Source organism: Lontra canadensis, unplaced genomic scaffold (genome assembly GCF_010015895.1).
Source record: "Lontra canadensis isolate GAN:19392208 unplaced genomic scaffold, GSC_riverotter_1.0 scaffold38, whole genome shotgun sequence".
Lineage (NCBI taxonomy): Eukaryota > Metazoa > Chordata > Mammalia > Carnivora > Mustelidae > Lontra > Lontra canadensis.
In genome coordinates, this window is record NW_022631032.1 from 7,122,417 (window position 1) to 7,141,605 (window position 19,189).

A 19,189-nucleotide genomic window follows, 5' to 3' on the forward strand; every position below is an offset into this window, starting at 1 on the left:
ATGAAGAGGGCAAGAATTGCCTTAAAAATAGGATTGCCAGTAGTGCCTGGGTGGCTCAGTCAGTTAAACGTCCTGCTCTTGGTTTTGGCTCAGGTCGTGATCTCATTGGTCATGACATTGAGCACCGCTTCAGGCTCTTGGGCTGGATGTGGAGCCTGCTTGATGATTTTCTCCCTCTGCCCCTCCCACCCCAAATGAATAAATAAATCTTGACAAAAAATGGTGTTGCCAGCTTTAGCAAGTAACAATACAGGATATAGGAGACTGGGATACTAAAAGATTATTCACTATTTATCTGAAATTCTATTTATCTGAAATTCAAATTCAAGAGCATTTTGCATCTTATCTGGCAACTCTACTTGTAAAGCACTACCTCCTCGAGATCTCCTTATAGCCTTTAAGCAGCAGGAGAGCAGTATCTTTCAACAGGGGAGACAGCTGGTCAGTTCTATAGGCCTAGAGTGTCAGACAATTTGAAGTTCTTGATATAGCCTCAGCCTAGTCTCCAGCCATGTCTCCCCTCCAGCTGTAGGAAACAGAGTGTCTCTTTACATGTTGTCAAAGAGATACTCTGACGTTTCTACTGTTTAAAATTGTTCATTAATAAAATTGTGATTTTTCTCTCTGCAAAGAATTAGTGAGTTCCAAGAGCTGATTCCACAGTACTTTCTTGCAGTCACTATTGCTCCCATACCCCTCAACTGCCTGAGACAGTGGATCCTAAACATGTCAGCACATTGACATCACCTGGAAGCTTCTAAAAAGATTGGTGCCTGTGTCCTTCCTCCCAGGAAATTGTGATGTAATTCTCTTTTATGTGGTCTGGACTTAGGAATTTTTTAGAGATTCTAGGTGACTTTAATGCTAGGACATTGTACCAGTTAATGCATCTTCTTGGGTCTGGATCCCATAATAGCTCACTGCAGGTAAGTTTCAATAATCTACTGCCACAGCATCCAGGCAGTATCAAAACCTAGTTCTCATTGTTATCCAGCTGGTCAATAACTGAACTACAGAAACTCACCTTCAGTTTCTACTTTCTAGAACTGTTCCGGGTAGCAACTGTTTTAAGTAGGGTTCCCTGAAGACAGGCATTCTTATCCATATAACTTGCAGAGAATGCTCTCAGAAAAAGAGAGGAAGGCAGAAATGAGGCAGGAATAAAAACCAGCAAGAATGTGGTCCTAGCTGGAAACTAACTACAGGATCTAATCCTATGGGAAGCTCCTCCTGTAGAGTTAGCACTGTCTTGAGGCAATGGGGACCGACCTTTTGTCCCCTTACATCAGTTAATCATTGACTGAGGTCTGTCCCCAGAGGGGATGGTGGAGGGCTGGCAATAGCTTCTTAGCTGGGGCCAGGACTAGGGTGAGGGGAGCAGGGTAAAATTTGAAGGATGGCAAAGAGTCAGTAATGAAGATGAACACCATTTTAACGCAACATTTTAAGTTAATCAAAATTAATTCAAAATCATAATGAATAAAATCAAATTTCAAAGATAGAATTAGGGGAGGAAGTTCTTACTTGGCCAAGGGCAAGTCTCAGAGGAGAGAAGGCAGTTTATGGGTTGTTTAGCGTCAACATTCACAGCTCCAGGGGGATGGGTGCATTGTCCAGATAAGGGAAACTGGATGGGCACCAACACCCATTACACCACTTCTTCCCCATATAACATTATACTGTATTCCAGTTTGAGTTGACTCCACTCCCCTGGGATTTTTGGGAGGGAGAAGAGAGCAATACTTGGACCTATTTAATAAAGTCAGAAATCCCCGGCCATGGTGATTGGTTCAGGGATGAACTTGTGACCCAAACAAACCCAATCAACATTCTCTCAAGAATATTTCTGCTGTGGCCAGACAGCAGAAGCTGGAACTTCTTGTGACCATCTTTCCTAGCTGTATTGAAAGAATCTTCCTATGATAGGAGAGGAGGTCAAAATGCAAAGAAAATCCAAGCCAAAAGGAAGCAGAAGTGAGGATGGGAGTAGCTTGAAGATATTGATTGTACCTTTGGACTCAGCTTGAACTAAGACTTTCCATTCTGTGATATATCAATTAAGAATTGAAAGTCTGACTTAAGAAATAAGTGGAAATAACCAAGATGCCCTTCAACGGATGAATGGATAAAGAAAATGTGGTCCATATACACTATGGAGTATTATGCCTCCATCAGAAAGGATGAATACCCAACTTTTGTAGCAACATGGATAGGACTGGAAGAGATTATGATGAGTGAAATAAGTCAAGCAGAGAGAGTAATTATCATATGGTTTCACTTATTTGTGGAGCAAAACAAATAACATGGAGGACAAAGGGAGATGGAGAGAAGGGAGTTGGGGGAAATTGGAAGGGGAGGTGAACCATGAGAGACTATGGACTCTGAAAAACAACCTGAGGGTCTTCAAGGGGTGGGGGCTGGGAGGTTGGGGGAACCAGGTAGTGGGTATTAGGGAGGGCACGTATTGCATGGAGCACTGGGTGTGGTGCAAAAAACAATGAATAATGTTACGCTGAAAAGAAATTAAAAAAAAAGAAATAAAAGCAACTTGAGGGATAAGAAAGGGTGGGAGGAGAGAAGAAGAGGGAGGGAGAGAGAAAAACTATTGGCTCACTTAACCAAAGGTGTGGCTGGAAACAGGGTCTGCATGACATCACTATGATCTAGCCATCTCTTGGATCTGCTTTCTTGGGACTGGCTCCATCTTCAGCTTAAGCATGAATCAAACAATAAGCTGGGGGAGAAATACTCTCGTTTCCTCAAAATCCCTTTTGAGGGTACACTTTTGGCAGTAGTTCCATGATACCTAGATACTCTTCTCTGAATTCTTTAGAAATTATTTCATAGTATTCTCAGTTTTCTTTGCCAATTCTGTCCTCATGATCACTTATACCTGTCTCTTAATGTAGAACTACACCTCCCCATCCTGTCCCCAAACAGTAAAATACTTGTTCATTGCTGCGCTCATACTTTTCCCCCCTTTTCTAAATTCAGATACTACCTTACTTCACCATGATTTCCTTCTGGTGTTCCCTTCTCAAACAAGTTCTTAAACTACTGCAAGATGATGCAGCCTTTCTTTCTTCTTCCCAAGGTGGTTAACATAGTGCCAGACATATGGTATGCTCAGTAAATAGCTATGATAATGATGATGACGGTGATGACAATGATAGCAATGATGCAACATCCCTTCCTTACATTGTTTTGGGATGATTTGACCAAACCAATGTTTAAGACCCCAAAGCAATGTTTTCTTTATAACTTACCTGTACTTCTGCTACAAATAAGCTACATCTAGTAAGTTCTGAATATAAGCAATTACTCAAGAAGAAATTCTTAAAATTTTCATTGACATGTCACCTTGTTTCTATAAGTCTTGCTACAATTTTTTTTTTTTCTAGTCAAGACTCTTTGAAGCCTACGGACACTGACAGATGTTAATATGCATGCCTGGTTTCAGCACAGGAATAGAATTTATTTTTAGCATTAAAAAAAGCATTCTTTTTTTTTCTTTCTAAATTGACAATGCGAGTCTCAAACTCTGAGATTATGACTCTAAAAGGATTCAACAAATAAATTGAAAAGTAGAGGAAAAAGTAAATCAGTAAAGAAACCCACCATGTTTTGATTGTTTGGGTTTGTTTTTTTGGGTTGTTTTTTTTTTATTTTTTTTTTTTTTAATGGAATAGACTTGATGTTTTCCCATCAAGTGGATACAGTTCAACTGTTCTACAAAGGTTGTGAGGCTTGAAGCCTAAGGGCACATACTTGATGTGTGCAGTTAAAAAGTGGCAGGTGGACTGGTGAAAACAGCATGTGACTAGTTTGTGTTGCCAGTCAGCATGGCAAACCTACTCTGGCATGTTCTAATAAGAACCTTCAGGTATATGCTGTGAGTTGCAAATATGAACCTGAAGAGTTCATACCGATTATTTGGTAGCCAGTGCTCTGGAAGCAAAGAGCCTCTGCTTCCTGCTCCAGGTCTTTTGTGTCTCGTTTCTGAAATTACTTTTGCTCGATCCCCGTACTGGATCTGTGAAATAGAAAAGGATCTTTTCATCTCAGTGACTATATCAAAGACTGTGATTTATATATTTATTAATTTTTTTGGAAAGATAACAGTATTATTACTGGATATTTAAAGTTTCCATTTTATTAAAGAATCTAGGCCTTTTTCCTTCCTTAAATTTTAATTCTAGTATAGTTAACATACAGTGTTAAATCAGTTGCAGGTGTACAATAGAGTGACAACATTTCCATATGTTATTCAATGCTTATCAAGGTAAGTATATTCTTTTTTTTCCCATTTTATTTTGCTTTATTTCTTTTCAGTGTTCTAAAATTCATTGTTTATGCACCACACCCAGTACTCCATGCAATAGGTAAGTGTACTCTTAATCTCCTTCACCTATTTCATCCCTTCCCTATCTCCCCTCTGGTAATCCATCTATTCTCTATAGTTAAGGGTTTGTTTTTTGGTTTGTCTCTCTTTTTTCCCTCTGTTCATTTGTTTTTTAAATTCCACATATGAGTGAACTCATGTATTTGTCTTTCTCTGATTGGCCAATTTCATTTAACATTACCCTCTCTAGCTCCATCCATGTCATTGCAAATGACAAGATTTATTCATTTTTATGGCTCAATAATATTCCATTACATATAATAGAATATTATATAGTGGAATATATATCTATATATCTCACATCTTCTTTATTCATCCATTCATGGACATGGGCTGCTTCCATTATTTGGCAATTGTAAATAATGCTGCAATAAATAAGCATCCATCTTTTTGAATTAGTATTTTCATCCAGTAGTGGAATTACTGGATCATATGGTAGATCTACTTTTAATTTTTTGTGGAACTTCCATACTGTTTTCCACAGTGACTATACCAGTTAACAGTTTTCATTCTCACCAACAATGCATGAGTGTTCTTTTCTCTCTACATCCTCACCAACTTGCTTCTTGTGTTTTGGATTTTAGCCATTCTGACAGGTGTGGGGCGATATATCATTGTAGTTTTTTTTTTAAGATTTTATTTATTTATTTGACAGAGATCACAAGTAGACAGAGAGGCAGGTGGGGCGGGGGGAAGAAGGCTCCCTACTGAGCAGAGAGTCCGATGTGGGGCTTAATCCCAGAACCCTGGGATCATGACCTGAGCCGAAGGCAGAGGCTTTAACCCACTGAGCCACCCAGGTGCCCCACTCATTGTAGTTTTGATTTGTATTTCCCTGATGATGAGTGATGTTGAACATCCTTTCATGTGTCTGTTGGTCATCTGTATGTCTTCTTTGGAGAAATGTCTGTTCATATCTTATGCCTATTTTGGAAAAAAGATTTTATTTATTTACTTGAGAAAGAGAGAGTGGAGAGAGGGACAGAGGGAGAGGGAGAGTGAAAATCTAAAGAAGACTCCACCCTGTGTGCAGAGCACAACATGGGGCTCGAACTCACGACCCTGAGATTGTGACCTGAGCTGAAATCAAGAGTCAGATACTTAATGCAATGAGCCACCCAGGTGTCCCTCTTCTGCCCATTTTTAAATTGGATTTTTTTTTTTTTTGGTGTTGAGTTTTAGAAGTTCTATATTTTGATACTAATGCTTTATCACATACATCATTTGCAAATATATTCTCATTCCATAGGTTGTCTTTTAGTTTTGTTGATTGTTTCCTTCACTGTGCAGAAGTTTTATATTTTGATGTAGTCCCAATAGTTTAATTGCTTTTTATATTTTTTCCATGTCTAATAGACTATTAGGACAATTTAGTGACTTTTTACTTTGTACTCAGTAAACACAGTGTGCAATCTCAGGAGCAGTGTTATACAATCAGATCATGGGAAAAGAAGCCACTTTGCCTCATGCAGTGGGTAGGAGTAAACTGGCACTACCGCCACGGTGGAGAGCACCTTTCTGAAATAACTTCATATATATTTTTAAAGGGCTTCTTTTCACAATAAAACATTTAAGAAGCAGTAAGTACTCTAATCTTTGTCATGTTACACTTGTTTATAAAAAATACTACATTGTTCTTGTGTATATGTGAATAAGGAACAATGTAAATGGTGCCAGGATGAAGAAGGCACGGGTACTTAGTTTTGTCTGAAGACATCATTAGTAAACAGACTTGACCCAAGCCACAGCATCTATTGTTCCCCCAACTCTGTGATTCTGACTTAGACTTTATAAGTGTAGGGTCCTACAAAAACTGAGATGTATTCTCCTCATTCACTTAAGAAAATTTATTGATTGCTATAGCAGAAGTGTAGGTTAATAGAAAATAATTTGAGAAGTGGGAAATCTTATGTACTTTATAAGATGTGTAAACTACTGATTCTGATCTCTTTGCCATTTCATTCATTATCTGTGCCTTTTATCCTTAATGCTTGTTAACGCACTATTTGCAGACAAATATTTTCTTAGGAAATGTATAAGGAACAGACAAGAATAACTGCTCACATAATTAGAAGTGTCTTATTACATGCTAGCAAACTTAAAGTGTAGCAAGGCTCAGAAATGTTGCTGTAAACAGAAAGTTTTCCTTTCCTATTCGTTTTAGCCTTGCCACCACCCTACCCATCTCTGAGTGAGTCTTGCTTTCTGTTTCCACATCTCTCTAGACCCTGCTTCTCAATTCCTGTGGTATCCAGTTTCCACCTCCCACGAGGGCCAAGAACTATTTGAGTTCTAAGCTCTAAAATTATATGATTCCATGAAATGAGAGGTTTTACTTAAGTTAATGAGGATGTCTACTAAAATTAAGGAGTAGATACAGGGCACACCTTTACCTCCTGTGTAGGGCCTTGTGACTATAATCCTGCTTCCGGTTGGCTGGGAAGATCTGATCTGGTGTGACTGCTTTGAAATAATGGGCTCAGAAGGCTGAGATGGGTCAAGGGATGATTATCCTGGGTGGCCAGAGGCAGCTTTTTTAGGGAGTGAATCCAAGCCATACTTAAAGTGAGGAAACTAAGATTTTAACCTGGGAGAAAGAAATGATTGTCAGGTCTAAGTGGTATGGAAAGGACAGGAGGCAATCGGGTGGTCAAAAGCCAAATCTAGGATGATTGGGAGAAGTTGGCATGTAGAGCATGAAACTACCCGGACCGAGTGGTTTAAGACTAAAGGTATGTGTAACAAAATAACACTTGCTTATTTGGTGGCTTGAATTCGTCCTGGGAAACTTGCAGTTCCTCCGTGTATTGGCCAATGACCAGAATCATGGAGCTTGGTAAGGAAGGAACGTTTTAGGATAGGAATGAATTATTGCTGGAAAGGGTATTCTGTGATCCAAGGATATGTGTCGTCATTAGGTATATGGCTCAGCAGTGGCAGTGGTATTTGAGCCAGGCTTTAATGATGAACAAGAGTCCAATAAACAGAGGAAGATGAGGAGAAATATTCCAGAGATACAGAATAGCATAAATGGAAACAGCCTGGATAATATAGGGTGTATTTCAGAAATTATTAGTAGCTAAATCTGGCAGTATCATGGTTTTCCAATATGATGAGAAGAAGGGAAAAATAAAATTGGTAAAGAGTTGAGTTAGTTTCAAGACACATTGTTGATGATTTGGATATTAGACTGAAAGCACTCAATGGTAGAGTCCTAGAATAGTGGAGTTCCAGGTACAATGGTAGATTAAATACACACATCTAATTCCATTACTTCTGAAATTCCACTAAAATTAAAGAAAAATTATTCTTTAAATTTAAGTGGAAAAATTTAACAGTACAAGAAGAGGAAAGGAGACGACAGTTTGGAATCTGAAAAATAGATGGATGAGTGATAACTAACTTAATAAGGCTGGAGAGCCAAGTCTTATCTCTCCATACAGAAACCCAAAAAACAATCCAGTTTACACTCCAGAATCATCAAAAGCCTCAGGAACTGGCAGGATTGAGAACAAATTGAGGGTGAAGTTTGGGTGGAAAGATAAGGGCCAAAATAAGGAAGACTGGGTAAAATTTGTTTGATAGTAAGTTAGAGCTGAGCTCTCCTTTCTCACTCCATGCCACTGGGTAACTGCCCTCTCCCACCCTGGCAGAAGACTAGAGTCTCATTCTCTGGAAAGCGTAAAGCAGAAAGTGTTTCAACTGGGAAATATCTCACACATTTGAGGATGAAGTTGCCATACTGAAAGCATATAGATTAAGTACATTTATTCATACTGAATAAAGCCTGCAGAAACCCCACCACTATCACATGTGCGCGCACACACACACACACACACACACACACATCTCTTTTCTTTCACTCAGCTCCCAAAGTGCTGACAGCCAAACTACTATCTTCCAGGCAAAATATTGGAAAACTACCAGCTGAAGAGGAAAGATTTAAATATGGTTTCCCAGCCAAGGCTCACCTAGGTTCCTTTACTCTAATGCTAAAGTTAACAAGTTCATCCACAGACTTAGATCCTCCAAACAAATTTTTAATTCCTTACTCTTAATCATGATCAGACACTCAAGCATCGTCAGGCATCTGAGGAATCCTCCAACATGGATGATAGAGACCAAAGCAAACAAACTGCAAGAAACAACCTGGAGGACACAGAGATAAGGTAGGAGAAATAGACTTACACAACCTATCATTAACATCTTCAGAGAGTCAAAAGATGATATGCAACAATTAAGAACAGACTCTTTGCAGAAACATTCAGAGAACAAAAAAGAGCTCTTTAAAATTAAAATATGATAGCAGAATACAACAGAAGGTGTGGAAGATAAGCTTGAGGAAATCTTTAAGAAATAGAACAAAAGACAGAAAGATGGAAAAGAGGAGAGAAAGATAAGAAAATGGGAAGATCAGTCTAGGAGATCTGATATTGGAATCCATGTCTTAGAATGAGAGACCAGTGAAATACAGGAGAAAAATTAATCAGCAAAATAATTCAGGAAAAATTCCCTAGAGTGAAGGACATACATTTTCAGATACAAAGGCCACCTCAGTGTAAATCACAGTAGATGAATAGGCATATCATTACAAAATTTAAGAACATTGAACATAGAGAGAAGATCTTAAAAGCTCCCACATAAGAAGATAAGGAGTCAGAATTTCTATAGCTTTCTCAAGAACAACTCTAGAAACTAGAAACAGTGGAAATAATTTCCAATCAAAAATTCCATATTAAGACAAATGGTTAATTAAGTGGGAAAGCAGGATAAAGACATTTTCAGATACACAAAATCTCATTAAATTAATTTCCCATATGTTCTTCTTCACAAAGTTACTGGCATACTGTACCAGCAAAGTGAGGGAGTAAATAAAGAAAGACAAAAAAAATGATACACAGGAAATGGGAGATCCAGTTCAGGGTGACTGTTGTTGACCAGAACTAGGGTATAATTTGTTCAAATTGGAGAGGCTTAAAAATTTGTGTCTAAAGGGATGGCCAGGTGGCTTAGCTGGTTAAGCATCCGACTCTAAGTTTCTGCTTGGGTCATGATCTCAGGGTTGTGAAATTGAGCCCCGTGTTGGGCTCCTGTGCTGGGTTTGGAGCCAGCTTGAGATTTGCTCTTTCCCTCTGCCCCTTCCCCCGGGCCCTCCCCCCACTGCTTGCACATGTTCTCTCTTTAAAAAAATGTGTCTAAGAATAGTGCAAGGCTCCACATCTGTAAGTATTTTTTCTTATGGAGTGAACAGGCAGACATGGTGAAAGCCAACGAATTTTATTTTTATTATAAGATGCACAATAATGCTGGTATATGGGTGAGACTAAAAACTGATACAATAATGTTTTTATTTTTTTTTTTTAATTTTTTTTTTTATAATTTTATTTTTTTTAAACATATATATAAATATATTTTTCCCCCAGGGGTACAGGTCTGTGAATCTCCACGTTTACAAACTTCACAGCACTCACCATAGCACATACCCTACCCAATGTCCATAACACCCCCTCTCCCAACCCCCCTCTGCCCAGCAACCCTCAGTTTGTTTTGTGAGATTAAGAGTCACTTATGGTTTGTCTCCCTCCCAATCCCAACTTGTTTCATTTACTCTTCTCCTACCACATTAACCCCCCATGTTGCATCTCCTCTCCCTCATATCAGGGAGATCATATGATAGTTGTCTTTCTCTGATTGACTTATTTCGCTAAGCATGATACCCTCTAGTTCCATCCACGTCGTCGCAAATGGCAAGATTTCATTTCTTTTGATGGCTGCATAGTATTCCATTGTGTATATATACCACATCTTCTTTATCCATTCGTCTGTTGATGGACATCTAGGTTCTTTCCATAGTTTGGCTATTGTAGACATTGCTGCTATAAACATTCGGGTGCACGTGCCCCTTCGGATCACTACGTTTGTATCTTTAGGGTAAATACCCAGCAGTGCAATTGCTGGGTCATAGGGTAGTTCTATTTTCAACATTTTGAGGAACCTCCATGCTGTTTTCCAGAGTGGTTGCACCAGCTTGCATTCCCACCAACAGTGTAGGAGGGTTCCCCTTTCTCCGCATCCTCGCCAGCATCTGTCATTTCCGGGCTTGTTCATTTTAGCCATTCTGACTGGTGTGAGGTGGTATCTCATTGTGGTTTTGATTTGTATTTCCCTGATGCCGAGTGATATGGAGCACTTTTTCATGTGTCTGTTGGCCATCTGGATGTCTTCTTTGCAGAAATGTCTGTTCATGTCTTCTGCCCATTTCTTGATTGGATTATTTGTTCTTTGGGTGTTGAGTTTGCTAAGTTCTTTATAGATTTTGGACACTAGCCCTTTATCTGATATGTCGTTTGCAAATATCTTCTCCCATTCTGTCAGTTGTCTTTTGGTTTTGTGAACTGTTTCCTTTGCTGTGCAAAAGCTTTTGATCTTGATAAAATCCCAATAGTTCATTTTTGCCCTTGCTTCCCTTGCCTTTGGCGATGTTCCTAGGAAGATGTTGCTGCGGCTGAGGTCAAAGAGGTTGCTGCCTGTGTTCTCCTCAAGGATGTTGATGGATTCCTTTCTCACATTGAGGTCCTTCATCCATTTTGAGTCTATTTTCGTGTGTGGTGTAAGGAAATGATCCAATTTCATTTTTCTGCATGTGGCTGTCCAATTTTCCCAACACCATTTATTGAAGAGGCTGTCTTTTTTCCATTGGACATTCTTTCCTGCTTTGTCGAAGATTAGTTGACCATAGAGTTGAGGGTCTATTTCTGGGCTCTCTATTCTGTTCCATTGATCTATGTGTCTGTTTTTGTGCCAGTACCATGCTGTCTTGATGATGACAGCTTTGTAATAGAGTTTGAAGTCCGGAATTGTGATGCCACCAACTCTGGCTTTCTTTTTCAATATTCCTTTGGCTATTCGCGGTCTTTTCTGGTTCCATATAAATTTTAGGATTATTTGTTCCATTTCTTTGAAAAAAATGGATGGTACTTTGATAGGAATTGCATTAAATGTGTAGATTGCTTTAGGTAGCATAGACATTTTCACAATATTTATTCTTCCAATCCAGGAGCATGGAACATTTTTCCATTTCTTTGTGTCTTCCTCAATTTCTTTCATGAGTACTTTATAGTTTTCTGTGTATAGATTCTTAGTCTCTTTGGTTAGGTTTATTCCTAGGTATCTTATAGTTTTGGGTGCAATTGTAAATGGGATGGACTCCTTAATTTCTCTTTCTTCTGTCTTGTTGGTGTAGAGAAATGCGACTGATTTCTGTGCATTGATTTTATATCCTGACACATTACTGAATTCCTGTACAAGTTCTAGCAGTTTTGGAATGGAGTCTTTTGGGTTTTCCACATATAGTATCATATCATCTGCGAAGAGTGATAGTTTGACTTCTTCTTTGCCAATTTGGATGCCTTTAATTTCTTTTTGTTGTCTGATTGCTGAGGCTAGGACATCTAGTACTATGTTGAATAGCAGTGGTGATAACGGACATCCCTGCCGTGTTCCTGACCTTAGCGGAAAAGCTTTCAGTTTTTCTCCATTGAGAATGATATTTGCGATGGGTTTTTCATAGATGGCTTTGATAATATTGAGGTATGTGCCCTCTATCCCTACACTTTGAAGAGTTTTGATCAGGAAGGGATGCTGTACTTTGTCAAATGCTTTTTCAGCATCTATGGAGAGTATCATATGGTTCCTGTTTTTTCTTTTATTAATGTGTTGTATCACATTGATTGATTTGCGGATGTTGAACCAACCTTGCAGCCCTGGAATAAATCCCACTTGGTCGTGGTGAATAATCCTTTTAATGTACTGTTGAATCCTATTGGCTAGTATTTTGGTGAGAATTTTTGCATCTGTGTTCATCAAGGATATTGGTCTGTAGTTCTCTTTTTTGATGGGATCCTTGTCTGGTTTGGGGATCAAGGTGATGCTGGCCTCATAAAATGAGTTTGGAAGTTTTCCTTCCATTTCTATTTTTTGGAACAGTCTCAGGAGAATAGGAATTAGTTCTTCTTTAAATGTTTGGTAGAATTCCCCCGGGAAGCCATCTGGCCCTGGGCTTTTGTTTGTTTGGAGATTTTTGATGACTGTTTCAATCTCCTTACTGGTTATGGGTCTGTTCAGGCTTTCTATTTCTTCCTGGTTCAGTTGTGGTAGTTTATATGTCTCTAGGAATGCATCCATTTCTTCCAGATTGTCAAATTTGTTGGCATAGAGTTGCTCATAATATGTTCTTATAATTGTCTGTATTTCTTTGGTGTTAGTTGTGATCTCTCCTCTTTCATTCATGATTTTATTTATTTGGGTCCTTTCTCTTTTCTTTTTGATAAGTCTGGCCAGGGGTTTATCAATCTTATTAATTCTTTCAAAGAACCAGCTCCTAGTTTCGTTGATTTGTTCTATTGTTTTTTTGGTTTCTATTTCATTGATTTCTGCTCTGATCTTTATGATTTCTCTTCTCCTGCTGGGTTTAGGGTTTCTTTCTTGTTCTTTCTCCAGCTCCTTTAGGTGTAGGGTTAGGTTGTGTACCTGAGACCTTTCTTGTTTCTTGAGAAAGGCTTGTACCGCTATATATTTTCCTCTCAGGACTGCCTTTGTTGTGTCCCACAGATTTTGAACTGTTGTATTTTCATTATCATTTGTTTCCATGAATTTTTTCAATTCTTCTTTAATTTCCTGGTTGACCCATTCATTCTTTAGAAGGATGCTGTTTAGTCGCCATATATTTGGGTTCTTTCCAAATTTCCTCTTGTGATTGAGTTCTAGCTTCAGAGCATTGTGGTCTGAAAATATGCAGGGAATGATCCCAATTTTTTGATAACAGTTAAGACCTGATTTAGAACCAAGGATGTGATCTATTCTGGAGAATGTTCCATGTGCACTAGAGAAGAATGTGTATTCTGTTGCTTTGGGATGAAATGTTCTGAATATATCTGTGATGTCCATCTGGTCCAGGGTGTCATTTAAGGCCTTTATTTCCTTGTTGATCTTTTGCTTGGATGATCTGTCCATTTCAGTGAGGGGAGTGTTAAAGTCCCCTACTATTATTGTATGATTGTCGATGTGTTTCTTTGATTTTGTTATTAATTGGTTTATATAGTTGGCTGCTCCCACGTTAGGGGCATAGATATTTACAATTGTTAGATCTTCTTGTTGGACAGATCCTTTGAGTATGATATAGTGTCCATCTTCATCTCTTATTATAGTCTTTGGTTTAAAATCTAAGTGATCTGATATAAGGATTGCCACTCCTGCTTTCTTCTGATGTCCATTAGCATGGTAAATTCTTTTCCACCCCCTCACTTTAAATCTGAAAGTGTCTTCGGGTTTCAAATGAGTTTCTTGTAGGCAACATATAGATGGGTTTTGTTTTTTTATCCATTCTGATACCCTGTGTCTTTTGATTGGGGCATTTAGCCCATTAACATTCAGGGTAACTATTGAGAGATATGAATTTAGTGCCATTGTATTGCCTGTAAGGTGACGGTTATTGTATATTGTCTCTGTTCCTTTCTGATCTACTACTTTTAGGGTCTCTCTTTGCTTACAGGACCCCTTTCAATATTTCCTGTAGAGCTGGTTTGGTGTTTGCAAATTCTTTCAGTTTTTGTTTGTCCTGGAAGCTTTTAATCTCTCCTTCTATTTTCAATGATAGCCTAGCTGGATATAGTATTCTTGGCTGCATGTTTTTCTCATTTAGTACTCTGAATATATCATGCCAGCTCTTTCTGGCCTGCCAGGTCTCTGTGGATAAGTCTGCTGCCAATCTAATATTTTTACCATTGTATGTTACAGACTTCTTCTCCCGGGCTGCTTTCAGGATTTTCTCTTTGTCACTAAGACTTGTAAATTTGACTATTAGGTGATGGGGTGTGGACCTATTCTTATTGATTTTGAGTGGGGTTCTCTGAACCTCCTGGATTTTGATGCTTGTTCCCTTTGCCATATTAGGGAAATTCTCTCCAATAATTCTCTCCAATATACCTTCTGCTCCCCTCTCTCTTTCTTCTTCTTCTGGAATCCCAATTATTCTAATGTTGTTTCGTCTTATGGTGTCACTTATCTCTCAAATTCTGCCCTCGTGGTCCAGTAGTTGTTTGTCCCTCTTTTGTTCAGCTTCCTTATTCTCTGTCATTTGGTCTTCTATATCGCTAATTCTTTCTTCTGCCTCATTTATCCTAGCAGTGAGAGCCTCCATTTTTGATTGCACCTCATTAATAGCTTTTTTTAATTTCAACTTGATTAGATTTTAGTTCTTTTATTTCTCCAGAAAGGGCTTTTATATCTCCCGAGAGGGTTTCTCTAATATCTTCCATGCCTTTTTCGAGCCCGGCTAGAACCTTGAGAATAGTCATTCTGAACTCTAAATCTGACATATTACCAATGTCTGTATTGATTAGGTCCTTAGCCTTTGGTACTGCCTCTTGTTCTTTTTTTTGTGGTGAATTTTTCCGCCTTGTCATTTTGTCCAGATAAGAGTATATGAAGGAGTAAGTAAAATACTAAAAGGGTGGCAACAACCCCAGGAAAATATGCTTTAGCCAAATCAGAAGAGATCCCAAATCGTGAGGGGGGGGGGAAGGGGATAAAAAGAGGTTCAGAAAGAAAAAAAAAAAGAAAAGAAAAAAGAAACAAATAAAAAAAGAAAACCAATAATGAAAAAATATAAAAAGGAAAAAATATATATATATTAGATACACTAGTTAAAAAACGTTAAAAAAGAAAAGGGTAAAAGTTTAAAAAAATTTAGCAGAAGAAGAGAAAAAAATTGAAAAAAAAAAATTAAATTAACTGCAAGGCTAAAGAATCATGGGGAGAAAGCCATGAGTTCCGTGCTTTGCTTTCTCCTCCTCTGGATTTCCGCTGCTCTCCTTGGTATTGAAACTGCACTCCTCGTACGTGAACTTGGTCCTGGCTGGGTTTCTTGTTGATCTTCTGGGGGAGGGGCCTGTTGTAGTGATTCTCAAGTGTCTTTGCCCCAGGCGGAGTTGCACCGCCCTTACCAGGGGCCGGGCTGAGTAATCCGCTCGGGTTTGCTTTCGGGAGCTTTTGTTCCCTGAGCGCTTTCCGTAGAGTCCGGAGGACGGGAATGAAGATGGCGGCCTCCCAGTCTCCAGCCCGGAGGAGCCGAGAGCTCGGGGTCCCACTCCTCAGTGCGCCCTCAGGGAACAGCGTCCAATTACTCCCGTCTGCCTGGCCTCCGGCCGCGCTCCAAGCTCACCGAGCCTGCGACCGGTTCAAGGTAAGCCCGAGCTGTGAGCTCACTCCTCGGCTCCGTCTCTGTAGCCGGCTTCCCTGTTCTAATACCTGCGAGCTCTGCGACACTCAGACACCCCGATCCTTCTGTGACCCTGCGGGACCTGAGGCCACACTGGCCCCGCGTGGGCTTCACCCCAGTTAAGCCTCTGGAGCGATGTCCCTCAGCGGAACAGACTTTTAAAAGTCCCGATTTTGTGCTCCGTTGCTCCGCCGCTTGCCGGGAGCCGGCCCCTCCCCCCGGGGTCTATCTTCCCGTCCCTTTGGATTCACTTCTCCGCCAGTCCTACCTTTCAGAAAGTGGTTGATTTTCTGTTTCTAGAATTGCTGTTCTTCTTCTCTTCGATCTCCCGTTGGATTTGTAGGTGTTTGCAATCTTTAGATAAGCTATCTAGCTGATCTCCCGCAACCTGAAGTAGTCTCAGCTGCTACTTCTCCGCCATCTTGACTCCTCCCCCTCCCAATAATGTTTTTAATATGAAGGATTATATTGAAGGCTGGTTTCTCTCTTGTCTTAGCAGAAGTCTTATGTTTAGGCTGTTTAGTTAGGTGTAGAATAAAACCAAATCTACCTGAATGAGGGAGAAAATGTGTACATGCACACACACATTTATCTATGTATATGTATATATGTATGTTCACTATTTTTATGTATGTATATGTACACACACACACACACACACACACACACACACAGAGGCATAGTGTGTCTATGGAAAGATACATAAGAACCTGGAGATCATAGCTGCCTCTGTGTGGTTAGGGAAAAGGAATGTGAGGTGACCTTTTTTCTTCACATTTACCTGCTTGTTCCTTTTGATGATTTGGACAGAAGGGCAGGATAAGAGAGACAGTACACTGGGATCAGTTGGGTAGCGATAGCCATGCTCTTATACTCTTATAATGAGGAAATAAGGACCCAAATGACAAAAGAAACTGTAGTTGCTGAAGTCAGAGGAATATTTGCTCGGTCTTGTGATAACCAAATGTGGCAGGGAGGTGGGGTGGCAGTGGGTCCTGAGGGAGTGGTTGGAGGGGAGTAGTCGGAGATGACTCTTTGCTTTCTAGCCCAAGTTAACAAATGTAAGAACAGTGAGTGGATGAAACTGACTTCAGAATGTCAGAGGGAAGAGGGTGGATTGCAAAAGAGTAAGTGGTAGGGGTGGAGGGGGATGAGTTGGAGGCAGCAGTTGTAGTTCCCTTTCCCCCTGAGCACAAACTCATTTATTTATTTATTTATTTATTTATTTATTTATTTTGGTTTGCCAGTTCTTCTTTAATGATGAATATAAAAACTTTTCACATCTAAACTTTCAGCATGGCAAGTAGTTTCTTCTTAAATTTATTGTCTTAAAGTCCTTTTAGTTTCTCAACCCTTTGGGAAGAGTGGGAGATATATGATTAAAATTTCCCTATCTACACAAATTTTACTGTGTTCTTTTTTTAATTTAAATTCAACTAATTAACGTATAATGTATTATTAGTTTCAGAGGTAGAGGTCAGTGATTCATCAGTCTTATATAATACCCAGTGCTCATTACATCATGTGCCAAAAACTCATTTCTATTGACCATATCATGTGCCTTATCACCCACAGCTTCTGGAAAACTCAGTGATGCATTCTCTGGAGGCACCACCTCAGAGGGCTGGTGGTGGGGACTGCAGTGCAGGATGTGGTGTAGGCACTTAATCTGCAACCAGCCAAAGTGTTGTCTCTTCTATGGCTGGGAAACAAAGGGGTAGAAAGAGTGAGGCTTTTGCAAATCTTTCCCCAGCTCTGTCACTTACTAAGTTAGTGACCTTGGGTTAATCACTTTGACCTGTCCATGTCTAGGTTTCCTCATCAGCGAAATGATCATACTATCCCCATACCTGCATTACAGGGTCATTGTGAGGAATAAATGGGATAATGAGTTTAATAGTTTAGAAGAGTCCCTGATACAAGGTGAGTACTAGGAATGTTAACTTTAATAACCTTTCTTGGCTTTTCTTTTCCCAGATTTAGAACATAGAAAATCTAGAGAATTTAACATACAAAGGAGGGATGTTTTTGCCAGAAGCACATTATGTTTCATTCAGTCTTTGAACAAATAGCTTTGAAGTACTCTTAGGTGCCCAAGGATTCATTGGTAAAGAAATTAGATACCTTGGTGCCCTCACAGAGCCTGGAGTTTTCTTTTTTCCAGAATTTTCCTGGGTCTTCTCACATGCCATATATATGCGCTACATGTAGCAATATATGTTAAGTGCATGCTATATGCTAAGTGCATATATATATATATATATATATATATATACATGTATTTACTTTTAGTTCAGGTATAATAGGCATATAACATTCTATGAATTTTAAGTGTACCACATAATAATTTGATATATGTGTATATTGTGAAATGATCGACACAGTAAGTTTAGATAACATCCATCACCACACATAGGTACAAACTTTTTTTTTCTTATGATGAGAACTTTTAAGATTTACTTTTTTGGCAACTTTAGAAATATACAGTATAGTTATATGCATTCATTTTATAATCAAGGTATTTTAAAGAATATTTTACATTAAGCTTTTGTTTAATGCACATATGAGAACATAATTTAAAATTATAGAATTTAAAAAGTTACAAACTGAAAAGCAAGTATCGCTTTCTTAACTCCAAATTTCTCAGTTATCTCCAGAAAGAACCTCCTTTGTTTTTTTATGTCTCATAACTAAGATAAACATTTAGAATCATATAAGCCCCTCTTTCTTATGTAATAGGTAAGGGAAAAGGGAAGAAGAGAGGGTTTGGGATGAGCCAGAGGCCTCTTGCCAAGGTAACCAGAGAATGAGGCTTCCATGGAGAAGTTAAGAGGGAGGAAGTACATTAGGAGGACAGAGGAGGTAATGTCAGACTATAAGGGTTGAGTAGTTCTGTTGAAGTAAAAGCAGAAAATGGAGACTTTTAAATCAATTTAAGAAAAATTTATTTAGAGCTCACTGTATAAAACATGTTAGGAACCAACAAGATGCTTAGAGCCTAATGAAAGCAGAGGCAAGGCACAACACACAAATGGTAATATTAAAAGGCAAGCATGGCTAGCACAGCTGTCTACAATCTTCTAGGTTCCTTTATGTAGAATAAGAAGAAATATTTCTGTGGTTTGGGCCTCCCAAATTTCTTTCTGGGTTTGGACTGAGACTGCTCCATCTGTTAGTGATGCTGCCCTAGAGCCAGGCTTACCCAAATCATTTCTACTGGGCTAGCATAGTCCTCTTGTCCACCCAGTTTTCCCATCGTTGAGAATGACATAGACAGTCCTCAGACACAAATTTGCGAGCCCTACTCTGGGCCAGTTGATCCCTTCCTAGGACACCTGCCAACTATGTTGGCCTCTGGATGATTTGCATTTTGGTCCTCCTAATTCCACTCTAGCTCCTTCTCTCTCAGCCATGAGTTGGAAGAGTCCTAAACCTCCTTCCATTTATCCCATATCAAGATGATAGCTCCTCCTCCCTGGCTCCGCCTCTAGCCAGATGGAACATCACAA